Source organism: Vombatus ursinus, unplaced genomic scaffold (assembly GCF_900497805.2).
Source record: "Vombatus ursinus unplaced genomic scaffold, bare-nosed wombat genome assembly UNPS02004691.1, whole genome shotgun sequence".
Classification (NCBI taxonomy): domain Eukaryota; kingdom Metazoa; phylum Chordata; class Mammalia; order Diprotodontia; family Vombatidae; genus Vombatus; species Vombatus ursinus.
This window is the reverse complement of record NW_020944469.1, coordinates 5,417,670-5,441,490: the sequence shown is the minus strand read 5'-3', so window position 1 is coordinate 5,441,490 and position 23,821 is coordinate 5,417,670. Positions and strand designations below refer to the sequence as shown.

The following is a 23,821-nucleotide window of genomic DNA, read 5'->3' as shown; positions in this document are numbered from 1 at the left end:
GGAAAGAGCAACAAAATAATCAAAACTGAATGCTGCAAACTTAAAATGACATAGCTAGACACTAAAGAAGAGATATGCTTGAGAAGACACCTCCCCTTGCACTTCTTTGCAGAGATGGAGGACTATGGATGTGGAACATTACATTATAACATTAGGCTTTTTTGTTATGTTGGTTAGTTTTGCTAAATTGTTTTTCCCCTTTTTAAAAAATTCTGTTGTAGAGGGTGGCTCTCTGGGAGAGGGAGGGAAAGAGGTAAATTGGGAAATGTTGCTGATATAAAAACAAAATATGTCAATACAAATCATTTTTAAAAAATAAATGGAATTCAAAAATTTCTTCCAAGAATCAAAAGTTCTTAGTCTCTCTCTCTTTTTTTTAAATTCAGAGATGGAACTTTAGGATAAAGGTGAATATTAGAAGAACCAAATAACCTTGTTACTTAGCAGCATGGCAGTGTATCAGAAAGTGAAATGGATCCTAGGCACTTGCTAAATACAACATTTTCTACTTAAGTGAATTTGGATGGCACAGATATATGGTAAATTGCTACTGCCATTTCTACAATCTCCCAGATACATTAAGTATTTTAGTGTTTATAACAACTACAAAACAACTGCTCCTTTCTTTTTATCTCCCATGAGTCACTCTCACCTGTACTTCTCCTAAGCTTGATCCCAGAGTTCCACTGAAGGTGCATTACCTTTCACAAATTCATCTTCCCACTCACTTATCCCTAGGGAAAAGGCTCTTAAATGAAACCCCTATCCCCAACTGGCTCTACCTCATCACTCTGGTTAAAATTATGATTTGGTGGGGAGTGGAGAAGAGGAGGATAGATGACATTATTCATTACCTTTAAAACAGTACAAAAGCCCCATCCATTGACTTTGTCATTCCATTGGCAGACTGACCAAGTTTCTAAGGTGCAGTGAACACAGAATATATTTAGGGTTTTAAAACTAAAGCCACAGCTACAACTTTGAAGGATAAACTCTACAGCAGGTACCCCAAGCACTGACTGTGAGTCACTGCAGGCTAGGCTGCCAAATGCATATGTTAAATGTTAAGAAACTGCTCTTATCATTCTAATTGCAGAACGCTAATTGGAAATCTATAATACTAACAGTGTGTAGATTTAGATTTTTAGAGTCCATAGAAAGCACTCAAGTATTGCAACCAACTGAGTAAATGGACTACACTGCAGAACAATTTAAACCAGCTCATTACTGTCCCTTTCCTATGTCCTGTGCCATCAAATACATTTGGGATGACAAAATGAACCTAAATTATAGTGATCAGCAAAGGGATGTGAATCTAGGCAACACAACACTGATCGATACTCTGAAGCAGAGTGAGGGTTTTATTGAAGGAAAAATAACAGGAATTAAAAATAAAACTTTTATAAGGCCAATTTTATTGATGATGTGGCATTTCCACATCCTCAGTAACAGAAGCCGGTTGTATTATTTTCTGAAAAGAAATCACAAACATTTTCCACACCAAATCACTTGCTACATGTCACTTTGAAAACATACACTAATTGAAACAATAATGCTAGTTTAAACTTAGAAGGCAACTGTAACATCTACCCCCCCCCCCCAAAAAAAAAGGTTTCAAAATACTTGATATTTTCCTTCCAGGCTTATTGTCAGGATCTGCCTGCCAGAAGCCATTACTTCTGCCACCCACACATTCCACTTCAGCCTGGTGCTTCCAATTACCTGCTCCCACCTTCTGGGCCCAGATTAGCCACACTGGGATTATAAAAGTTATGGGCCCAAGATAGAAGAACTTCTTCAGTTATTAAACTTATTTTTTAATAGGCTTTGCCCCTGCTCCGCTATGTGTCGCTGTCTTCCCCTTTCAGATTCCGGTCATTTCCTTTTTGACTGTCTCCAGAGATTCCTGAGGACCCACTTCCTTCCCCCTGTGATACAACCTTTGGATGGTTCTCCTTTATCTGTTTTGAGGTTTGATCTGCCCTGTGGTATACTTGTTTTCTGCCTGCTCTCATAGGTCAGGCTTCTGGACATTTCTCAACCCTTGATAGCAATTTTGTATCCCCTAGATTCTGGACCTACTACCACTTCCATTTTGCCCTTTGCAACACTTGCCTGCTCTTTTCATGCCTTGCCTGGCTAAGTGTATTTCTGACACACTGTTATCTGATTGTATGTGTTTAAACTATTAACTACTCACCTGGTTCTAGACCCTTTGGCTCTACCTTTTCTGCCAGTTTCCAGGCCTATTCCTGGATCCAGGCCACTACTGTGCTTACTTTCCCTCCCTGCCCTGAACAAATAAATCCTGTGTTCCCAGCCCAATCCTTTCTCATCTGGTTTCCACACTACTCACCTCCTGCTGCCCATACTCCCAAAGCTGACACTGAACTGATTGTAAGCTGCCAGGTACATTCTGAGGTGCATTAACTGTAGCTGACCATAAGGGTGCCATTTACTAAATTACTGATCCATTGACCTTAGACAAGTCACTTAGCCTCTTTGTATTTCACTTTCTCCACCTATCAAAAACATGTTCTAAGTAAGAAAAATGTGCTAGGCTTGTCTGTAACCTAAATTGCCTACATTCCTTCCTGGAACATAGACACTATGTCTATAGATATAGTTACTTCTTTTTGTTTGAGGTTGACAACCTCATTGTATGATTCATCCAAACTTATTCTTTTCCCCCATTTTCTCCAAACCCCAAATAATGATTTTATAAAACTTCCCTTCTGCCAAGTTCTCCTAAAACTACATAGCTGGCGAAAGACTTAGTTTGTGTACCTCTTCAAAAAGCATTCTGTTTACTAAAGCAGAGAATGTTTGCCTTGGTTTTTCAGCAGGACTAAAGGAACTCCTTATATTCCTAGCTCTTGATAATATGTATGGAGGAAGGAGTGCAAAAGTAAGAAAGGATATGAGTAGTGTGAAGGCATTATGGTGTAATGGAAAGAGCACTGGATTTGAACTTGGAAAACTCCAGTTCTGCCACTAAATGTATGACCTTGGGTGAGTCACTTCCTCTCTAGGGGTCTCAATCTCTTCATCTGTAAAATGTGGGGATTAAATTAGATAAGTCTAAGGTCTAGGTTCTAAAGTCCCTTCGAGATCTAATGTTCTTTGTTTAAGACCCTTTCCAGCTCTAATACTATGTTCCAAAATCCCGTCCAGGTCTGACATTCTCCATTCTGTCCTACGACCCTGTCAAACATTCCGAAATAGTCCAATGAATGAAGATTATGACTTCTTAAGTAGCAACCTTTTCTTCCTTCCAACCTAAGAAATCTATTCACCAATAACCTTAAGCCCTTCAGAGACTAATACGTAAGGGAGCCCTCCTCCCTGCTGTAAGGATACTTCAGCATCAGGGTTTAAGTTGTTTTCGGAAGACAGAATCTATAAATATGGGTATGCCCCTTTTATGGTGATTCATTACTTAGAAATAGTTATAATGAAATTAGAAAATCAAGGAAAGAATTCAATACAAGCTCAAAGAAGAAACAAATTATAGAATATTCCTGAATATACACACACATATATTATACATACTATATTATGTATATATATGTGTCTGTGCATGCATACACATATATGTTATACATACATATACACACTCTATATCATATATATGTATGTATGTATGTGTGTGTGTATATATATATACACACATATATATATATACACATATATATAGGTTCTCTAGTTTTTTGTACACTATATATCACCTGCAGCAAGACAGATGATATTCCTCTCTCCCATTTTTTCCTTTTGTTCTGTCATTGATGGAAGAAGGGGGAAGAAAACCTTTGGAAAAATCTAGAGTTTGAAGTATTAAGAAGCAGCCCTCTCATGTTCTATTCTCCTTTCCTTCCTTCCTAAGCCCGTTATTGGTGGGAAAGCAGGAAAATGGTGTATTGAAAGTTTGTCTTCCACCAATTCCAAGGGTTGACATTAAGTACATGTCAAGGAAAACAGGAGCTAGTTACTCATAAACCTCACCTGAGGTTTTCAGCTGATGTTCAGACTGGCTTCCAGTCTTCCCTTGCACCATAGCAGGACATGTGGAAATACGGCTCCGATATCATAATGGGGCAGGGTCACTTCATAGGAATTTGCTTAATAGGAAGCTTTCAGGAATATATCTGTTCTGTAAAATGAGGTTCACCTATAAGCAAATTGTAAAAACAAAAACTTCCTGATCGTTGGAGGCACCAAAGACAGATTACCTACAGTCCATGAGGGATTACTTAGAGGCTGATGACTAAATGAGTTTTTTCACAGAAGGGTTGTCCTTGGACACCTTGCCTCCCACAGCTGCTTTCCTAAGAGCAACCTTGCCATGGGCACATCCATGTCACTTTTGCTATCTGAGGTAACATGGGACAAAATAATCATGGAGAATTTAAATCCACGGACAACTTCTAGTCTTAATCTGTTTCAACCTTCTTTCCCACAACATTTTATAATTGAATGGGCAAAGAAATAAACAAAATTGACTTGTGTTTTCAATTCCTCTCCATGCTCCTGCACTCCCTCTGGTGGAGATGTCAATAAGTAGAGCGATGATTAAAAGGTGGGCAGCAGGAAGGGGGGGAAATAAAGTGCCTCAGTTATCCCCAAATGGTAAACAAATAGCTTCCAAGTTCATTTTTAGAACCTAGCAATATAGATTGTTAGCATTCTATTGACATATATAAAATGTGTCCTGATAATCTCACTTATCAACAGTTGCCCTGGTAGTCAGTAAACTCTAAAATAGCTCACAATCAGTGGAAAAAAAGTATGATTTGGCAAAATTAAAGCTTTAGACCTCAATCTGTTGTTTTGTTTTGTTTTGTTTGGAAGAGGAGGATGAGAGGAATATGCAAGATTGGGCTGAACTAAACAATTCTGTAACAAATTCCATTTTCAGGTTCATGTGCTGAATATTACAGACAACATTATCTCCTTTATTCATGCTATTCCTACCTAGAATTTCTTCCACCCCTTACCACCCATCTACTTTCTAGACCTCCTTCAAGATCAAGCTCATCAAGACTCCAAGTTCCTTCCCCATGAAGTCTTCCCTATCTTCCTTAGGTACCAGACCCAAATTATTTATGAGTTGTAATCAACTTCAGAGGTAAGCCAGTCTCATCTCCCACATAATTCAAGGACCCTGCCTGCCCCTCCCCTCACTTAATTATATACTGTCTTGTATTGCTCGTTGTTTTTTGTATTAAACCATAAGACAGACATTCATCTTCTAAAATTCCAGTGATAAGGGACTATATTACATTGAGTCAAAACCTTTCTCCTCTCACCCTGCTCCCCACCCCTAGCATCCATCCATTGGTTCTAGTTCTGTCCCGTGTGGCAACACTGTAAAGCACATATATGTATGTATACACATGCATACATATGTGTGCATATATGTATATACATGTATGCATATGTATGCATACACACACCACATAATATATATGTGGTATTTTATCCACTATACCCTACCTGCCCCTCCCCTCACTTAATTATATATTGTCTTGTATTGCTTGTTATTTTTTGTATTAAATCATAAGACTTTCTGTCCTAATAATAGTAATATCATCACAGCCACCATACCTTCTTCATTCTACCTTTTTATTTTCACTTGTCTTTCACTCAAGCCTATCTCAAGTCCCACCTTCTTCATGAAGCCTTCCTCAAGTACACTGATCCTTTTTGGTACATAAGGCTATACCTTATGACTTAGAACACAATTCATCATTTCAGTACCTGTGATTTCTTTCATCTGCGTGACTGTCCCCTCCACATCAGTCTTTTTGAGAGTTGCTTGATCTGAAAACTTATCAATTTGTTAATAAGCTTCTCTGCCCTTAGCTAGACTTGTCTTCAAAAGACAAACATACAGTCTCTTCCTGGATCTGTACTCAAAAATCTTTCCAGTTCCACAGGATCAAGAAGATCTGTCAGGGTTTATAGGCTGCTGGTATAGCCTTCAAAAACCCAGGATTACCTTCATGCAGTGATGAAGCATCAGAGGACTTTATTGAAGCTCAAATATTTAATGTCTAATTTTTCTGTTTCAGGGTGTTATTCTTGTTATCCTGGCCCCAACAATACTGAGTGTCTTGAGGGTAAGGACCTCTTTTTCTGGACCACATGTCCTTTTTTCCTACCTATAATATCTAGCACAGTATAGGACATAGAACACTTCAGTAAGTGCTTGTGGATTGTTTTTCCAATAACGCTGTTGGAACCCTACTGGTTCAGTTTTACTCTGTCTCTCCTCACATCTGTAAGAAGGCAGACTTGGACTTAGCACCTTGGAACTCCAAACTGAGACATCAGGTCCCTTATGCTCACAGACAAGAGTACACTAACCACTACTTACAGGGCACCCCCATGTAAACCAGAAAACTTGGAGTCGACGTGCAAAGAACTCTGAACTTGAAATTTGAACTAGGGGTTACTCTAGGACCTTGGGCGCAGGCCTCAGTTTCCTCATCTAGCAAATGGAGGGTTTGGACTAGAGTTGGTTTCTAAGGTCTCTTCCGGTTCTGGGGTCTTCTTGCTGGAATGAGAACATCAATTCTGGGCAAATAAGTTCTACTTTGTCTGAATTAATTGCAGTTTTCCAGTAAACAGAAAATCACTTTGATGGGTCTTTAAGTGGGGCTTGATGTGTGCCTACGGATTTTATCAACTCCAAATGTATTTCTCTTCCTCTAAGAGAACATAAACATAAACATCTAACATAAAGAACCCCACAGCTACACATAATCACGTGCTCTTGGCAGCGTGCAAGAATTAGGCTGCTCCTGTAGGTGACTGTCAAGTTGGAAGACCTGGCAGTACCGGCCCAACAAGCTTATCTCTAGCTCCTGCAGCGGCAGGGATGCTTGGTGATCGGTGCAGTTCACAGAGGGAGTGGCAGACACCAAGAGACCTAGCTATGGCCACAGCCAGGTCTGGGAGGGGAGGAGGCTCCCCCCGCTGCAGGCGGCCATCTCCCCTTCCCCCCTCTCGTGGGTTCTGGGCTGAGGCCGGGGACTGTCCGGAGCTGATCTCGGGCTCCCATTGGCCGCTGTCTGCCGTGACGTCACGATCATGATGAGAATTGATGATCGGACACGCTGATTTCATTGTCTGAGGCGGCGGTGGAGACCCAGGAAAAATCTCGCTGAATCCGCCCTGCCTGGCGCTAGCCCGCCCCGGGGAGCCTCGGATTACGGCCGCTTTCCCATCACGCCCGAGGTAAGCCCCGCACCTAGTGGAGTGGGCTGGGGGTGAGGGGCAGGAGGTGGGGCAGGGCACTGAGCGACTGGTCCGCCCAGTGGGGGGCCCTCAGGGGCCGAGGCCTGCGGAGCCAGGGCGGCCAAGCAGCAGCGCGGGTCCCTGGGAGCCCAGCGTCGCTCCCCACAGGGCCCGGCCGGCGGCGGCGGCGGCGGCGGCGGCGGGGCGGAGCGGAGCGGAGCTGGGGAGGGGGCTGCCGCGGGCACAGTCCAGAGGGCCCGGGGCCTGGGGTTCCGGAGCTGCCGAGCTCGGGGATCGCCCCTTGCCTCGCCTGGCCTGGCCTCGCTGGAGGAGGAGGAGGACGAGGAGAAGGAGGAGGTGGCGCCTTTTCCTCTCACAAGAGGGGGGAGAATTCTGCCGCTTCTAGATTGTACTGGACAGTAGCTTTCCCACAGCCCGACTCTTACGCGCGGAGGGCGCTGCGCCTGCGCAGTCCCACCTGCGCGAGGGTGGGGCGCGCGATGAGGGGCGGGCGGGCGTGCGCAAGCGCACTTCTCCGCTGAGCTTGGGGCTGCCCTCTGCCCTGGGGGCTGGAGAGGAGGTAGGAGGAGGGAGATTTGAGAAGTTGGAGGGAACCCTAGGTGGAAAGTTGGACCTGGTAGAGATGGGATTTGTGTGGCCGGGGTTATAACATCAGCTCTTCCAGTGGCCAATATCGTTGTGAGGTTCTTTCGGTCTGCTTCCCATTGACAACAACCTCTTGAGCTGCTCTTAAGGCTACCTTGTTTGTCCCTCTGTGGTTTGTAGCCCCATTCTCTCATGCTGAGCAAAGACTCGCAACGGAAACTGGGCTTTTGGGGCCACTTGAGGCCATTGGGCCTTCTTGGTGTCTTTTTTCTCCCTTCTGCTATGCCTTCTTTTCCAGTTGAAACCCTGTTTCTGAGTTTTCCCTCTTAGATCCCACTCCCTTGGCCCCCAGATTCTCCCAAAGTCACATAAGCACCCTCCAATTTGGGGTGACTTCTCATCCGCTGGGCTTGTATTAGTCAGAGCTTGAGACTAATTGTGAACCACAAGCTCCCAGGCCTGTGGTACACTAGTCATCAGGACAAGTTGTACTGCAGGGCACTTACTTACCCTTCTGTACTCCATAGAAACTAAGTGCTATTGGCTGAAGAAGTTGGGTGTCCATTCTGTGCTTTTGACTCACTGGTGAATCCATACCGTCAGATTATTCTTTTCCCTTCTGTGTGTGAAGGCAGTCATCAAATCCGGATGGGTTTTCTTCCTTCTGCGTCTCCACTGCTACCACCCTGGTTCAGACGATCATCATCTCAAACTAATTACAAACTCTTAGCTCTCCCCCTTTCCCCTTCCCCAATCTATCCTGTATATCTCTGCCAGAATAATCTTCCTCAGATACCACTTTCATGATGTCATTTGCCTTCTCAGAAATTTTTAGTTTCTCTCTATTTACCTGCTACACTACAATTAAACTCTTCTGCCTGCCTGCCTGTCTGCTCCCAAAGTCGCACCTTGCCTGTCCATTTCTATTTCTCGCTGTTCCCTGTTGCCTGTCTCCTCACTGTCACCTGAACACATACTGTACTCATTCCCACCTCTATCCCTTCACTTGGGTTGTTACCCCATCCTCTCACTCCCCAAATCCTCCCCCCACCCACGCACATCTGGAATACTTTCCTTTCTGTGTCTCACCATCTCTCAAGGTTCAACTCAAGCCTTGGGCTGACTAAATGTAGGATAACAGATTTAGGGACAAAGGAAGAAACTAAGACCCAGGGAGGTTAAGAAACTTGCCCAAATCACACCTTATGAATATGCGTATATGTGTGTGGGGGGTAGATTTGGGGAGATATATATAATCTGGGATTTTAATCCAGATCCTCTAACCCCAGATCTGGTGTTCTTTCCACTGTACCCCAAGCCTTCGTTGATCTTCTCCAGTCTCTGAGCTCCTTGAACACTCATAGACTGCCCTCTGAAAGGGAGCTTGAGCACTTAGTTAAATGTAGACTGAACCATTCTCTTATTCTCTCACATGTTACATACAGTCTTGTTACTGAAGAGGAAAGTTAAATCTTTGAGGGTGGGGATCCTGTCTTTTATTCTATATCCTGCAGAGTGCTAAAGGAATACTAAATGATTGAAATAGTATAGCTACACAAGGCCTTCTTTCCCTAGTAAAGGACTGCCTGGAAAAGCAAATAATATTTTTAGAGTAAGAGCTATATCTGTCGGAGATACAATCTGCCCATACTCAGACAAAACAGTCCTCTTCTTGGGAAGTCTGCCACCAATTTCTTATTATTTAGGCCCCAGGCTACTAAGTATGTCCAGCTCTAATGATGGAGTCACTTGGTAATTCAGGTATCATCATATAAAGATGAATGTCAAAGAAAAGCATTATGGTATTCTCAGGAAATAGTCTTATGTAAGGGACATAAGTCCCCACAGACTATCATACCCCATAGTGATGCTGTCTGCTCTCTCTCCAGTTCTTTTTTCTGGGGGGAAGAGGGAAGGAAAAATCACGTTAGGATTTCTGTTCTTTCACATTTCTTAATGACATCATTTGTTTCCCTTGTTGTAGGTTTCATACTTTTTTAGGTTTTTAAGTTTCATATTTTTTGGATGCTCTCACACAATTTGCTGTTTCATGGACAATCTTTACTTATGTCTGTTCCCTTACCTCCCAGTCCTGCCCCAGCACCTCAGTAAGATTTAGGGTTCTGGGTCATGGTAGATCAACTCGGAAGAATTCAAAATCAGCATTTGAAAAATTTGAAAAATCACTGTTGTAGACCATCAGAAGTAAACTGTGTATGTTGATGCTAATAAGAGAAAATCCTTTCTCTGTTACTCATTAATTTTTTTCTCCTTTCTCTAATTTATGCAGTTCTCCCAGGCTTTTTTAGCCTGTGTGTCCATTTATCACGGTATTCATGGGGTCATTTTTTTTTTACTAGACACTGACAAATTAACCCGAACGGCTCCAAGCTGGGGATCTGGAGATGGGATGGAATGTGCTGAATTGATGCTTCCCATATTTGGGGTGGGGAATGACATAGATAACATAAAGTGTGAACATGGGGTGTGTTTATTTTCCCCCCAAAATCTTTGGAATAGCATAATCACTAACTCAATGAGGATTTAGAAGGTGTGCTTAGGCATATATATGCTCCCTTCCCCCATCTTGTGTCTCCTTAACAAGGTGTGAATTCCCCTGGTTCTGAGTCCTCATTTCCCCTCATGAGGCCTTCCTTCTGTTTTGATTAAATTTCACCCGAGCTCTGCTCTTTGGTTTGGCCTTTGAAAGGAAAATAGCTAGAAAGAGAGGTTGCCCAGAGGTAAGAGAGGTGGGTACTAATGAGATTAGAGAGAAGTCTTCAAAGCCACACAGCCCATGATCATCATAAGACCATAGATATGGAGCTAGATGAGAGCATCAAGTCCAGCCCCTTCATTGGGTACATGAAGAAATTGAGACTCATATAGGTTAAGTGACTTTATCAAGGTCCACAGTAAGTGGCAGACCTAGGATTGAAACCATGTGCATTGAGGAACTATACTGGCATCATATGGAGACACATCATTGTAGGGAGTTAGAGTTAGGCGCACACTAGTATCCAAAGGGAAGGCAGTACAGCCATGAGTTTCCACAGGAGAAAAGTCATCAGTGAGTCAAGTCCAGAAGCATTTATTAAGTGCCACTGTGTTCCAGAAATTGTGCTAAGCACCAGGGATACAAAGAAAGGCAAAAACAATCCCTGACCTCAATCTAATGGGAGAACCAAGTATAAACAACTATGTACAAATAAGACATATACAGGATAAATTGGAGCTAATCACAGAGGAAGATGTCAGCATTAAGGGAGACCAGGAAAGGCTTGTAGAAGGTAGGATTTTAGTTAAGTCTTGAAAGACGGTAGGAAAGCTGAGAGGTAGAGACAATGAGAGAGAGCATTCTAGGGATCAGGGACAGTCAGTGAAATGCATGAGTTCAGGAGATAGAGTGTCTTGCTTTTTTGAAGAACAGCAAGGAGGCTGGTGTCAGTGAAAAGACATGGGGAAGAGGGAAGAGTAAGGTAGAAGAAGACTGGAAAGGCAGGAGTGGGGGTAGGCTATAAAGGTCTGTGAAGGCCAAGCAGAAGATTCTATACTTGATTCTGGAGGGAATAGGGTACCCTTGGAGTTTGTTGAATGGAGCAGGGGAGGAGATGTAGTCAGACTCATGCTTAAGGAAGATCATCAACAGATGAAGACAGAGAAGGAACTGGAGAGAGGTTGTCCTGAACTGAGGAAGAAGTTAGAAAATTCAGAGAGGTCCACCTGAGAGAGGAGACGGAAAAGAGGGGAGCTATACTTAGACAAAGATGATTCCTTTGAAAGAGGCCTCCATCTCCACAATTGTGTGGCCCACCATTGTACACTCAAGAACCAGAGCCAGATGAAGATGTAAACCATTAGGAAGTCAAGAGACAGACACACCCTCTAGGACCTGGAGTATGAAGGCCAGTAGGATCACATGACCCCCAGGGAGGAATCAGCACCAGATGGAGACACAGACTGGTACAGAGATGCAGACTGATGGGGAGATATAGAAAGAGAGGAACCAGTGTCAGATGGAAATTTGGAAGGAGAGAAGACACATTGCTAGAACATATGTAAATAGGAAAAAAGATTGGCATAGCAAGGAGCCGTGACATAGAGGAGTAAACTATACAAGTTTCATCCAGGGTGATACTGTGTGTCAGGTGGACTGTGCAGATACCTGTGGAGGTGGACAATTGCCAGAGGGAAGGTCACTTGACTCTCTAGCAACCCTGAATTCTTTTCTCTTTGGGGAAGGCACTTAGAATAGTACTGTAAGTCTAGAGCAGTAGTACCTAACTCAAATAGAAATATGGGGCCACTATTCTATACATAAGGATCCCTGAAGGTGCATGTTGACTTAGAAACCACATATTAACATTATCTTTGTTTTATTGTGTTTGTATTTTGTTAAATATTTCCCAATTACATTTTAATGTGGTTCCAGTGCACTAGGGAGGATTGTGGGCTGCCCATGAGTTTGACACATCTGATCTAGAGGTCTGTCTAGGTTCCTTGGAAAGGTAGGGCACACCAGAGGAGAGACTTTATGGGCTCAGGTGTGAGTCCTTTGAGTTTTCTGTTGGATTAAATAAAACTCATTCTATATTTAATGTTTTGTTAGCCTGAGTGCTTTCATGGAGACTGATGGCTTTCTTCCCTTGTTTGTGGAGACCTAAACATGAGCCAAAATTCTGATGTTCCCCTGGGGAGACCTGGGTAGGAGCATGAACCATAGAATGATTAAAAAGCCTTCAAAATCAAACCTGGTGTGTGTGAGCTTAGAGCTTTGTTAATGGACCATAAGAATATAATAATGCACTTTTTCTTTATGATGATATATAAAGGATCTATAGAGTTGACTTTTATACAGCATTTTAAGGTTTTCCAAGTGTCGTACGTCTTTTTTCTCATTTGGTTCTCACAACCCTTGAGGCGAGGACTATAGGTGTGGTCACCCCCATTTTATAGTTGACGAAATTGAAGTAAATCAACTTGCCCGAAGTTTCCCACAGGATTTGAACCCAGTTCCTCTGATACCAAATCCAGTGTTCTTTCCTCTGTACCACTATGCCTCCTTGGCTGGAGGAGAGGTTAGATCACCCAAAATTAGTAGGGTCCTTTACATGTCAGAGTACTCAATGAAGGTCCTACTTGGATGCCTCATTGTGGTGCGGAGGTAACCCTACATTGTCAAAGACTGTGCTAGTGCCAACCACACTGCAAGTCCAACCAAGCTGAAAAGTGGGACCATGGGGATGGATTATGTCTTTGTTGGGGGAGAACCAGTCTAACTAAGTGTAGAAAGGCTCATCACCGAGACCTTTAAACAATAGGTGATACTTTTCTTTTGGCCATAGTAACTTATTAAGAAAGAATTATCATCATCCCTGCATGGAGTGCACACTCTGATGGATTTATAGACATCCTTGAAATGTTAATTTCAAGTAATAATACTGAATTGTTTGTGTAGGGTGCTATGCTAGGTACCAGAGGAAGAAACTTGACTTCTTTGCTAGACGCATGGCTTCTTTGCTGTGAGTACCCTACCTTTCACAGACTGTCTTTGCTTTCATCCTATGTGACTCTTGATATATTGGGAGAGGGAGGAGCACATCTGGACCTATGATTTCATTAGTATAGGGAACTTCCAATGTGGAAACTCCCTCTGACAATGAAGATTGGCATCTGCTCTGTTTTTTTTTTTGTTTGTTTTTTTGTTTTTTGGCTAGGCAATGGGGTTAAGTGACTTGCCCAGGGTCACATAGCTAGTAAGTGTTATGTGTCTGAGGCCATGGCATCTGCTCTGTAATGTGTAGTGTTGGAGAGTTGCCTGAATACTGAGAGTTTAAGTGACTTGCCCAGGGTCATTTAGCCAATATGTATCAGGGACAGGACTTGAACCCAGGTCTTCCCTAGTCCAAGGTTGACTATTGTGTCACAAGAGGATTCTTGTTTTTGGCTTTCCATACATCCTACATGAAAAACCCACATCCAGGAGGCCTTCCTCTCATTTTTATGTCTTGGGGGTGCCAATATACCAGCTCGGCTGTCCATCTCTCATTTGTCATTTTCTCTACGTGACTAGCCCAACTCCTTTTAAGGGGATGATCCAACGATAGTTACATAAAGAGGTCCTTGAGGTAGAATTCACAATCTAGTAATAGTGGGGATATTACATGTGCACAAATAACTCTAACTATCTAATAAGTGAGATTCAAACTTCTTTGGCTAGCATTAATGACCTTCCAGAATCTGGTGCTACCCTACCTTGCCATCCTCATCTCATATCACTTTCCTTCAAACTCTATACTTCAGTAAAAGTAGTTAATCTCTGCCCCTCCCCAATCAATCAATTAATAAACATTTATTAAGCACCTACTGTGTGCTAGGCACTGTGCTAAGTGCTGGGGATACAAAAAGAGTCAAAAGACAGCCCCTGCCCTCAAAGAGCTTACAATCTAATGGAGACCACATGCAAATAAATACATATAAAGCAAGCTCTGTAGGGCTAAATAGGAGATAATTAGCAGAGAGAAGGCACTAGAATTGAGAAAGCTTGCTTTTCTATAGCTTTGCTCATGTGATTCCTTGAGTCTTGAATGTCTTTCATTACTAGCCATCCTTTAGAGCCCATCGCAAATGGTTCACATGCCATCTCAATGGTCTAAACTTTATTTTAAAACTTTCTAATGTAGTTATTGTACATAGTATTGTAATAATTATCTATTTGTGTGTGTCATCACCCTCCTAGATTGTAAATTCTGTGAGAGCAAGAACTGTGTCTTATTTAAACTTGGTGTCTTCCTTAGCATCTGATACAGTATTCTGCACACAGTAGGTCCTTCATAAATGCTTGTTGAATGAATGATACAAAATTATATATAAATGCATAAAAGAGGTACAACCTGAATACCCTGGAGTCTCAGGCTACAGAGTGATTATTGACTGGAGCAATCAAGGAATGCATCATGGAAGAGGGGGCAGGTGACCCATCCTTTAAAGCAGAGGTATCAAAAGCACTACCTATGGGTGCATTTGGCCCACAACACCCCTGAGGGCAACCTGAACCAGATTAAAATGTAATTGGGAAATATTTAATGAAATTAATAAAAATACAATAAGACATAGATAATATTATGTTTTCAAGCTGTCGATATGTGGTCCACAGCAGTCCTTATGTAAGGATTAGTGTCCCCTATTTCTATTTGACTTTGACACCACTGCTTTAAAGAAGGGATATGATTTTAACAGGAAGAGATTGAAGGGATGGCATTCCTGATGTAGGGCATGGAAATACAAAGGCACAGAAGTGAGACTGCATAGAGGGTGCCCTGGGGCTGATAAGTAGTCTAGGTTAGCTAGAGCCTAGTGCAGACAGGTGGGAAAGGTCGGGAGGACCAGACTCTATAGGGCCCTGAAAACCCAGTTAAGGAGTCTGAACTTTATTTGGAAGACAGTAGTAAGCCATAGAGGAGTTTTGAGCAGTAGAATGACGTGATCAGATCTGTGCATGAGAAAGTGTAATACAGCAGCAATGTGATTGAGGTAGAGATTGGCCAGGAGGCTATTGTAATAGTCCAGGGAGGTCATAATGAAGGCATGAATTAAAGTGTCAGCAATGCAGCTAGGTGCTGCTGCAGTGTGTAGAGTGCTGGGCCCGGAGTCAGAAAGACTCATCTTTATGAGTTTGAATCTGACCTCAGACACTGACTAGCTGGGTGACCCTGGACAAGTCATTTAACCCTGTTTGCCTCAGTTTCCTCATCTGTAAAATGAATTGGAGAAGGACGTGGCAAGTCACTCTAGTATCTCTGCCAAGAAAAGTCCAAATGGAGTCACAGAGAGTCAAACATGACCGAACAACTAAACAATAACACCAATGGGAATAGAGTGAAAAGGAGCAGTTCAGAGATCTTAGGAAGGTGGCAGTGATAGGACTTGATAACTGACTGGCTGGAAGGGTCGAGGGAAGAAGCAAAGATGACACCAAGGTTTTTAATGGGCAACTGAGTGACTGATGGAACCACTGTTGGAAGTGGGGAAGTCAGAAGGTGATCTTGTGTTCAGTTTGTGAAGAAAGGGTGAGATCATCAAATTCTGGAGTTCGATGGTATCTTCAAGGTTATCTGGTCCAATCCTCTCATTTTAGAAGTGAGGACACTGAGGTCCGGTGGGGCTAAGTGATTTGATCCTGTTTGCACAGTGAGTTAGTGGCGGATTCAAATGCAGGTCTCCTCCAAGTCCAGGGCTCTGCCCTGTGATGCCACACAGTTTCTCCCCTTCATCCCATTCTCTTTCCTACAAATTCAGTGATTTAAAAAATGACTCTAACCAGTTTGTGTCATGAACTCCTTTGGCAATCTGGTGAAACCTCTGGACCCCTTCTTAGAATAATGTATTTAAATTATTGAAAGACATGCTAAATCTAAGTTAGAAATTCGTAAAAATCAAGATGTAAGTTTTTTTCTCATTCAAGTTCGTGAACCCCCAAAATTGATCCACAGACCCCAACTTAATGCCTGTCCGAAGATCTACCAAATAAATCTACTTCAGGGAATCATAGCATCATAGATTTAGATCTCCGAGGCCATCTAGTCCAAACTCGTCATTGTACAGATGGGGAAACTGAGGCCCAGGGAGGGCAAGTGACCTGTCCAAGGTTGCACAAGCAGTCGGTGGGAGAAGCAAGGTTCTTTGACTCTAGATCCTGCATTCTTGCCACTGGATCCCACTGTATACGTCATTAAAATGCATTCTCTGTCAGGAAGTCCCAGTTAAAGCTTGTAGAATGGAATTTTGCCTTAAAGATAGAAAGACTACATTAGAATCATTCTGCTTCTGAGCCTCTCAATCAAATTACAGGTAATTAATGTATTAGCATGCCTATGCTATGTTATTATTTTGTTTACAGTAGCTGAGAATAGGATCACAATATGAATTCTTGACATTGATTTCAAGATTAGAGCCCAGTAAAATAGAAATCCTGTCTCATCCGGGAAGCATTTGTTAAATGCGAACTATGTGCAACGTACTGGAGAGACAAAGAAAAAAGGAAAAATAGTCCCTGTCCTCAAGAAGCTTATGTTCTACTTGAATAAAGGCTCACATTCCTGAATTCTAGCTATGTCGCCAGGAGCATTGTGCTAACAGAGAGTATTTTCTACTCTAACCCATGCCCTTAGACTTGGGACTCCAATATCATACCTGTTGATGTCCCCTCTAACATCATGGCCTCCCAGTTGATCCTCCTCCTCCTCCTCATCTCCTATGACCTATTCTTCTACTCCACCTCAGCTGCACCAAGGGTCATCCCATAACTCATCACCACCCAGGTGTTCCACTTCCATGGCCAAGAACTCCGAAATTCCTTTATTTGACTACAGGCTCCTGTCCTTTCATTTCTCCCTATGCTTCCCTCGTCCTAAACTTATTCTTCCTTCTCATCATGACTTTCAGACCCTCTGACCCTCACTTATCTCCCAGGTTCAAGTCTTGCTCTGACTTTACTTTATCCTTTCCCAGTCTTGAGTCTGTAGTTAAGCAGCTCAACTACACATAGTCCTATATGACCAAATTCTTTGCCCCCTTGCCCTGTTGCTACTCATGCCTTGCTCAAACCCACCATCCTCCTCTGCTCTTATCCATGCAGCACTGAATAGTGCATTGAGATCCCTTTTCATTATGACTGCAGCTTACCTGCAATAGACCTGTTGCACTTTACTCTCCTTTTTTCATTATGTCTTCTAACCAAAGTGGCCTTTGTGATATCCATCTATTTCCCACCTCCGTGTATTGGCACAGGCTGTCCCTGGTGCTTGGGATGCACTCTCTCCTCACCCCTGCCTCTAGAATTCCCCTTTCTTCAAGTTTCAGCTTAAGGACCACGTCTTCTGTGAGGCCCATCCAAATTCCTCTAGTTACTACAGTCTCACCCAGGAAAGTAATTTCCATTTACTTTGTATTTACTGGTCTTTGTTTATGATGTTTTTCCTAATTGAATATAAGTACATTCTTTGAGAGCAGGAACTATTTAGTTTTTGTCTTTATATCTTTAGTGCCTTGCAAAATTCCTGACACATAGTAGGCACTTAATAAGTCTTTATTGGATGAACAAATATTTTAAAATTTTTTTCCCATTTAATAGTATTTTATTTTTTTCCAACACGTAAGGATAGTTTTCAACATTCATTTTTATAAGATTTTGAGTTACAAATTTTTCTCCCTCCCTCCTCTGCCCCTTCCCCAAGATGGCAAGCAATCTCATATAGGCTGTACACATACAATAACATTAACCATATTTACACATTAGTCATGTTGTGAAAGAAGAATCAGAACAAAAGGGAAAAACCAAGAGAAAGAAAAAACAAAAACAAAAAGGGGAAATAGTATGCTTTGATCAGCATTCAGACTCCATAGTTCTTTCTCTGGATATGGGTAGCATTTTCCATCATAAGTCTTTTGGAGTTGTCTTAGATCATTGTTGAATGAATGGATATTAACTCAGTACATTAATATAGGGAAAACTTAGCCAATCTTATAATCTACTCATTCATAAAGAACAGTTAAGATGTGCTCTGACCTTTGCTCAGGGGTTGCCTTGAAATGAGGATTATTTAGTTTGCAGGTCCTTGCTAACTCATGCCAGGGGCAGCTTACAACCGGGTGGAAGCACAGGTGGTACTCAAGGAAAAGATGCTGGGCATTTGTCCTGCCTACCACATTGCCTACTGTATTGGAACACCACTGAGTGGAAAGATGGCAATCGTCTTCTCCTTCGCACATTTGCATTGCCATAAAGTCTAACTCTTGTTTGCTGATTGTTTGGGGCCAGAGAGTATCTCTGTATTGGGAAAAAGAGAAAGGTCAGTGCAGTGAGGAGCCATTGGCAATACTCTGAGCTCCCTCCCAGTGTGCAGATGTTTTCAGGTTAAGTAAGTCAGCCCTTTGCTCTGATGGAGAAATCCCCTTCTGTAAACTTCCTAGAAACACAAACGGGGCTGTGTAAAACCAGAGGTTCAGATAAATGGGGGATGGAGAACTAAGGCCATAACATGTGGCTATATGCCATGACAACTGCCCTTTCTGGGGATATTCCCAGTGTGCAAGTGTCCTCATAGAGCAGAGATGGTATGCCAAAGGATTGCAGACAGCCAGGAAAAATGTAGAGGAAAACATCCTTTGTATGTAGAGGAAATCCTTGGCATGCCACAAGCCGCCCATGGGCCGTGAGTGGCCTGTGGGCCACAGTTTGTACAGGCCTGTCATAGAGGCTTTCCAAGTGACAGGTCATAATGTGGCAAATTCTCAGACAAATTGTCGCTCATGCTCTCTTGCAATGCAGACAGTAGTGAAGACCCTTTTAAGGTTCGTCAAACAGCTATGCTCACCTGTGTGCCCAGAGCAGCTTCGCCTCTCATTTGTGAGGGACTCCAGCTGTTGTTCTAGCAACAGCTTGAGCAGTTGGTTCTGCTTCCTTCCCTGGGGTTACAGAAAGTAAGGGAATCATTTGGACCATCGTAGCCCAGATGGTCCATTTCTGGGGAGGGTGGAACAGAAAGTTCTTCTGCCATGCCCCAAAGTAAGCAATGGAAACTGCTTCATTTGGAAGACTGTTGAAAAAGGCACTCTGATACCATGGAGGAGTGGAGAGGGGTGGGATTACTTCTGAGTTAGCCAGCAAGTAGTAATTGAACATCTTCCATGATGTCTAGTTTCTATGGCGCTTCCCTCACAACTCCTAGTACAGTGGGTATTTGTAAGGGTATTTCAGATGATAGGAAGGAAGGCACAGAGATGGGAAGGGGCCTACTGGATATGGGGGATAGCAAGGACCCGGGCTTAACTGGGGTGGGGAGAGGGGTAAGCTTAATCCATTGATGGTATTTAGCTTGGGCAGATAGGGTGAGAGTATACTTGTTAACATTTTGCTTTTCTTCTTGCCCTCGAACTTTTCCCAATGTCAGAGGAGGGAGAGGCTTTATAGCATGTTCCTTCCCCTCTCAGCAGAGGTGAAAACCTGTACCTGGAAAGACAAATCAAGGAGAGGAGAGCTCCTTGAGAGATCCTTAGGGAGTTTCTCCAAACCAAGTAAGACTAGGCTAAATGGTAAGGACAATAAGGACAGTTAAGGAAGGGACAATGAGAGATTGGAATAAGTAATTAATTAAGTAAGAGACAATGAGAGGATTTCTTAGTCGGGTTCTAGTCAAGGATAACTTACAGTTCTGGGTAAGTTTCATGTGTTCCGGGTATTGCTTTGGTTTTTCTGTTGTTTGGTCGGTTAGGGATACGTGTTGTCACTGTACATTGGTAATGGTCAGGATCTTGCTCCCACATGGGCAGGCAGCATCCTTTAAAAGTCTCTCTTAAACAGCTCTGCCCTTTCCTTGGCCAGGCTGAACAGAGGCTAAACAGAACAGCAGGGCTGGACAGAAGGGGAATTGGGGTGAGCCTAGAAGAACTTCAGTGAACTATGAAGAATCAGTTCTACCAGCACAGGCTTGAAGGGATTACAGGAACTACAAGGATCTTTGATTTTTGTCTGGCCCACTCTTTTAGGAAGACATAGCGGTAACAGAAAGCCTCCTTTGAATATCGGGTAGTCAGTTATCAAACAAAATCCTCCTCCTGCAGACACACCTGTGATCTATTTTGGATGAGCCCTCGACTCTCCTTGTATCAGTGGTTCACAGTTAGATGATGGAGTGGGTCCGTTTGAGTCCGATTTTCTCCAGCTGGGCACTTGTTAGAGTGGATTCCACAGCTTTCTGAGGGACCAATTAGTGCCCTGGTGCATCTGTATCTATTGAAAACTGTTCTTGATACAGTAGCTCCTTAAAAGTTCTTATATCCTTGTAGGGTGCTGGGAGATTCCAATGCTTAGAGACATGTGGCAAGAACAGAGAGGAAGCTGGGATGAAGTTGGTTATCATCTCATTTTAAATCAAGAAAAAAGTATGGCTGTTTCCCTCCAGCATTGTATCGGTAAAGACCCGTACAGTGGAATTGCTTTCAGTTGCATGGAGCCTGGCTTGTCCAGATCATCTGGACCTCAGTTTCCTCCTCTGTCAAATGGTGACCTTTCTAGTCGCTTCTAGCCTTAACTGTAATCTCTTTCAGCATCAGCCTCTCACTGGGAGCAGGGCTCCTTCCACTTAAAGAGGAAAGTCTCTCCAGAGTCAGGTGAATGGTCTAGGGACATTGGAGTTGTCATAACAATTTGGCTTTTAACACAGCAAAGGAGGTTCTGTACTCATTAAGAATGCCAAAAAATCTGCACAATGAATTGATGGGACTATGAGACCCGTAAGAGTCAGCCAACCTGACTTGGGTCTTATTAGCGAAGCAGGTTGTCAGCTCTGCCCCCTTAGTTGATGTCTGCTCATTATCATCGTCAGAAGCATTTGATAAGTAAGGTTTTGTGTGAAGCACTATGCTGGGTGCTGTACAAATGGATGTGTTGTATGTCCTTGGTTCCTCTTCAAATAATCATACATGTGCCTTGATTTTCTTCTCTCATACACCTAGAGGAACATAAATTCCTGGAGGACATGAACTGTTTGTCATTTTGGGCTTTGTATTCTCAGATTATAACCCACAGTAATAACTGTACTTAATAAAGGTTTAAGACATGCTTGTTGGATACGATTGACTGGTCCTTGCCCTCTGGGAGTTTATAATCTAAGGCAGAAATGACAGACATTAATGAGCACACAAAAATAATTGCCTCAACACATAAAATTAACAAAATATATTATGTGCAAACAAACCCCTCAAAATAGTTTTTGGCCCTTCTTCACGAAGCAGTACCTTAATGACTGCCATCCCTGACGTCTCATGCCTGCTCTCCCACCTTCGAGTTCAAAGGAGGTGCTATCTTTTTGTTCTCCTGATTCTCTTGACCCCTTTGAAATTTGGTTTAAGGCTTGTACAGCGTACCCTGCATTAATTGTGCTTGTCCACAAAAGATGCTTAATAAATGCTCATTAAATGAAGGGCAAATGATCTCCAAGTGATGACAAAAAGTGGTCACCTCTTTTGTATCTCTCAGCATCCTTTGAAACTACTGACTGGAGGAGAGAGAATTGCTTTGCAAGTTTCTATTCCAATCTCTCAGGCCTGACAGTTATATTGAAGCAAGATGTGTAGGAAAAACACAAGTGAATGTAATACCTTCCAAGCAGCCATGGTGGTCTTTCCTTGCAAATGGCTGTCAAGCTACCTGAATTGAATGATGGCAACAGAATCAGAATGACCAAGCGTGCTTGTCATACTTTTGTTCAGACTGTTCTCTGGGCTTGGAATGTCCTCCCTCCTATTGAATTCCTTCGCGTCTTTTCACTCCCAACTCAAACGGTACCTCTTAAAGTCTTTTTGTGTTCTCCCCTGGCTTATTATGACCCCCTCCCCACTCAGACCTCTCAAGACCCTTGGTTTTGTAACCCCCTAATGGACTTAGATCTGTGTATTTTATTACAGTATGTGTTTATGTCTTCCCCTTCTCCTAACTTTCTTGAGGATAAGGAATCATGGCTTATCAAAATGTTGTATCTTCCCTGTGTCAGCACCATTTAATACATATTTGTTATATTTGTTATATTGTACTGTTCTGTTAAACCCTGGACAGTATCGTGTTCTATATAGTATCAGAATTGGTTTCTCTTTTGTTGGAAGGACGTGAGCTCTCTCCCCTTACCCTGGCTGGTGACAACGGCTGTGTTCCCAGGAACTCCAGTTTAGCTGTTGTGGCCTTATGCATACGTCTACTTTTAAAGTCATCTAGATATCCATGTATGGTGGTGATGTGAGATTATAGTGTTAATTCTACAGGTTTAGGAAAAGGTAGTTATTTTATTCTTCTTGCCATTAGATTTGTCTTTTTTACGTGGACTCTTTAGTCACAGAGTTCAGCCTCTTTGTCTAAAGACAATCAGCTAATTTTGGGCAAGAGCACTGGACTGGGAATTAGAAGACTGTTTCTAATTAGCCGTGACATTAAGCAAGTCACTTCACCTATCTAGGCCCCATTTCCCTCATCTACAAAATGATGGGATGAGAGGCATCATGGTAGGGTGGTTAGAAGGGGGAAGGGGAAGGGAACAAGCATGTATCAATTGCCTACTATGTGCCAGGCACTGTACTTAACACTTTATAGATATTATCTCATTCAATCTCATTTGATTTGATGGTTAGAGGGCCAGCTTTGGAGTTTGGATGACCCAGGTTTTAGATCAGCTTTGGATAAGGCAAGCAGTTTTACCTTTCAGTATCTCCAGAGAATTCTCCAAGATTTTAAACTACAGAGGAGTTACTGACTTATCTCTGTGGAAGAATTTTTCACACTAGGAGTTCCCTGAATTGATGACCAGAAAAAAAAAATTAAATGAAGGGATTGAACTCAGTTTTTAGGGACCCTCCCAGCTTTAAAATCTCTTTCCAGGACTATCATTATTACTCTGATTAGGTGAATTAAAATATATATGATACCGTTGACTTACCTACAATTAGATGTTGAGGTTTGAGAGATCTTACTAACCCCTCAAGAACTAGATACCTACTTACAAGAAGAATTTCTCTCAGGTATTTTGAAGTCCCTCCCTTTTTTTTAATAGGCTAGCATGGAATTAGGACTACAAAGGACCCTTTCTGTTCCTATCTAGGTGACATTTTAAGCATACGTGTGTTTCTCTCTTCTGGGAAATCACTGTGTAAATCTGACTTGGAAATCCAGGCCTAGTAAAACCTAAGTAAAGAAATACAATTTCAGCCTTTCCAAAACAGGTTCTAACTACTGGACTGAACTTTGGCTGGGCGATTTAGCTTAGGGGCTGGGAAAATGAAGGGAGGAAGAGGTAATAAAGGCAAAATCCCATTGTAATGGACTCCTTAGGACATCCAGATTATTCTAGTTATAATGAATAGTTGGAAATCGCATTCCCATTGTATAGGGCTAGAGATGCTCTAGCTTCTCTCTGAATGAAATTAACAA

The 23,821-nt window shown here is 42.5% G+C and overlaps 1 protein-coding gene across 3 annotated transcripts in view; it reads left to right on the top strand.

Moving 5' to 3' along the window:
- The first annotated feature begins 7,123 nt into the window (after positions 1 to 7,123).
- Positions 7,124 to 23,821, top strand: part of HDX (highly divergent homeobox) — a 105,289-nt gene continuing 88,591 nt past the window's right edge. For 2 of the 3 annotated variants that reach the window (XM_027839916.1, XM_027839902.1), the window contains exon 1: positions 7,124 to 7,239. The gene's annotated coding sequence lies outside the window, so the exon portion shown is untranslated. Of the gene's footprint in view, positions 7,240 to 7,788; positions 7,820 to 23,821 lie in introns of those variants that run through there. The other variant, XM_027839910.1, reaches the window with a different exon arrangement.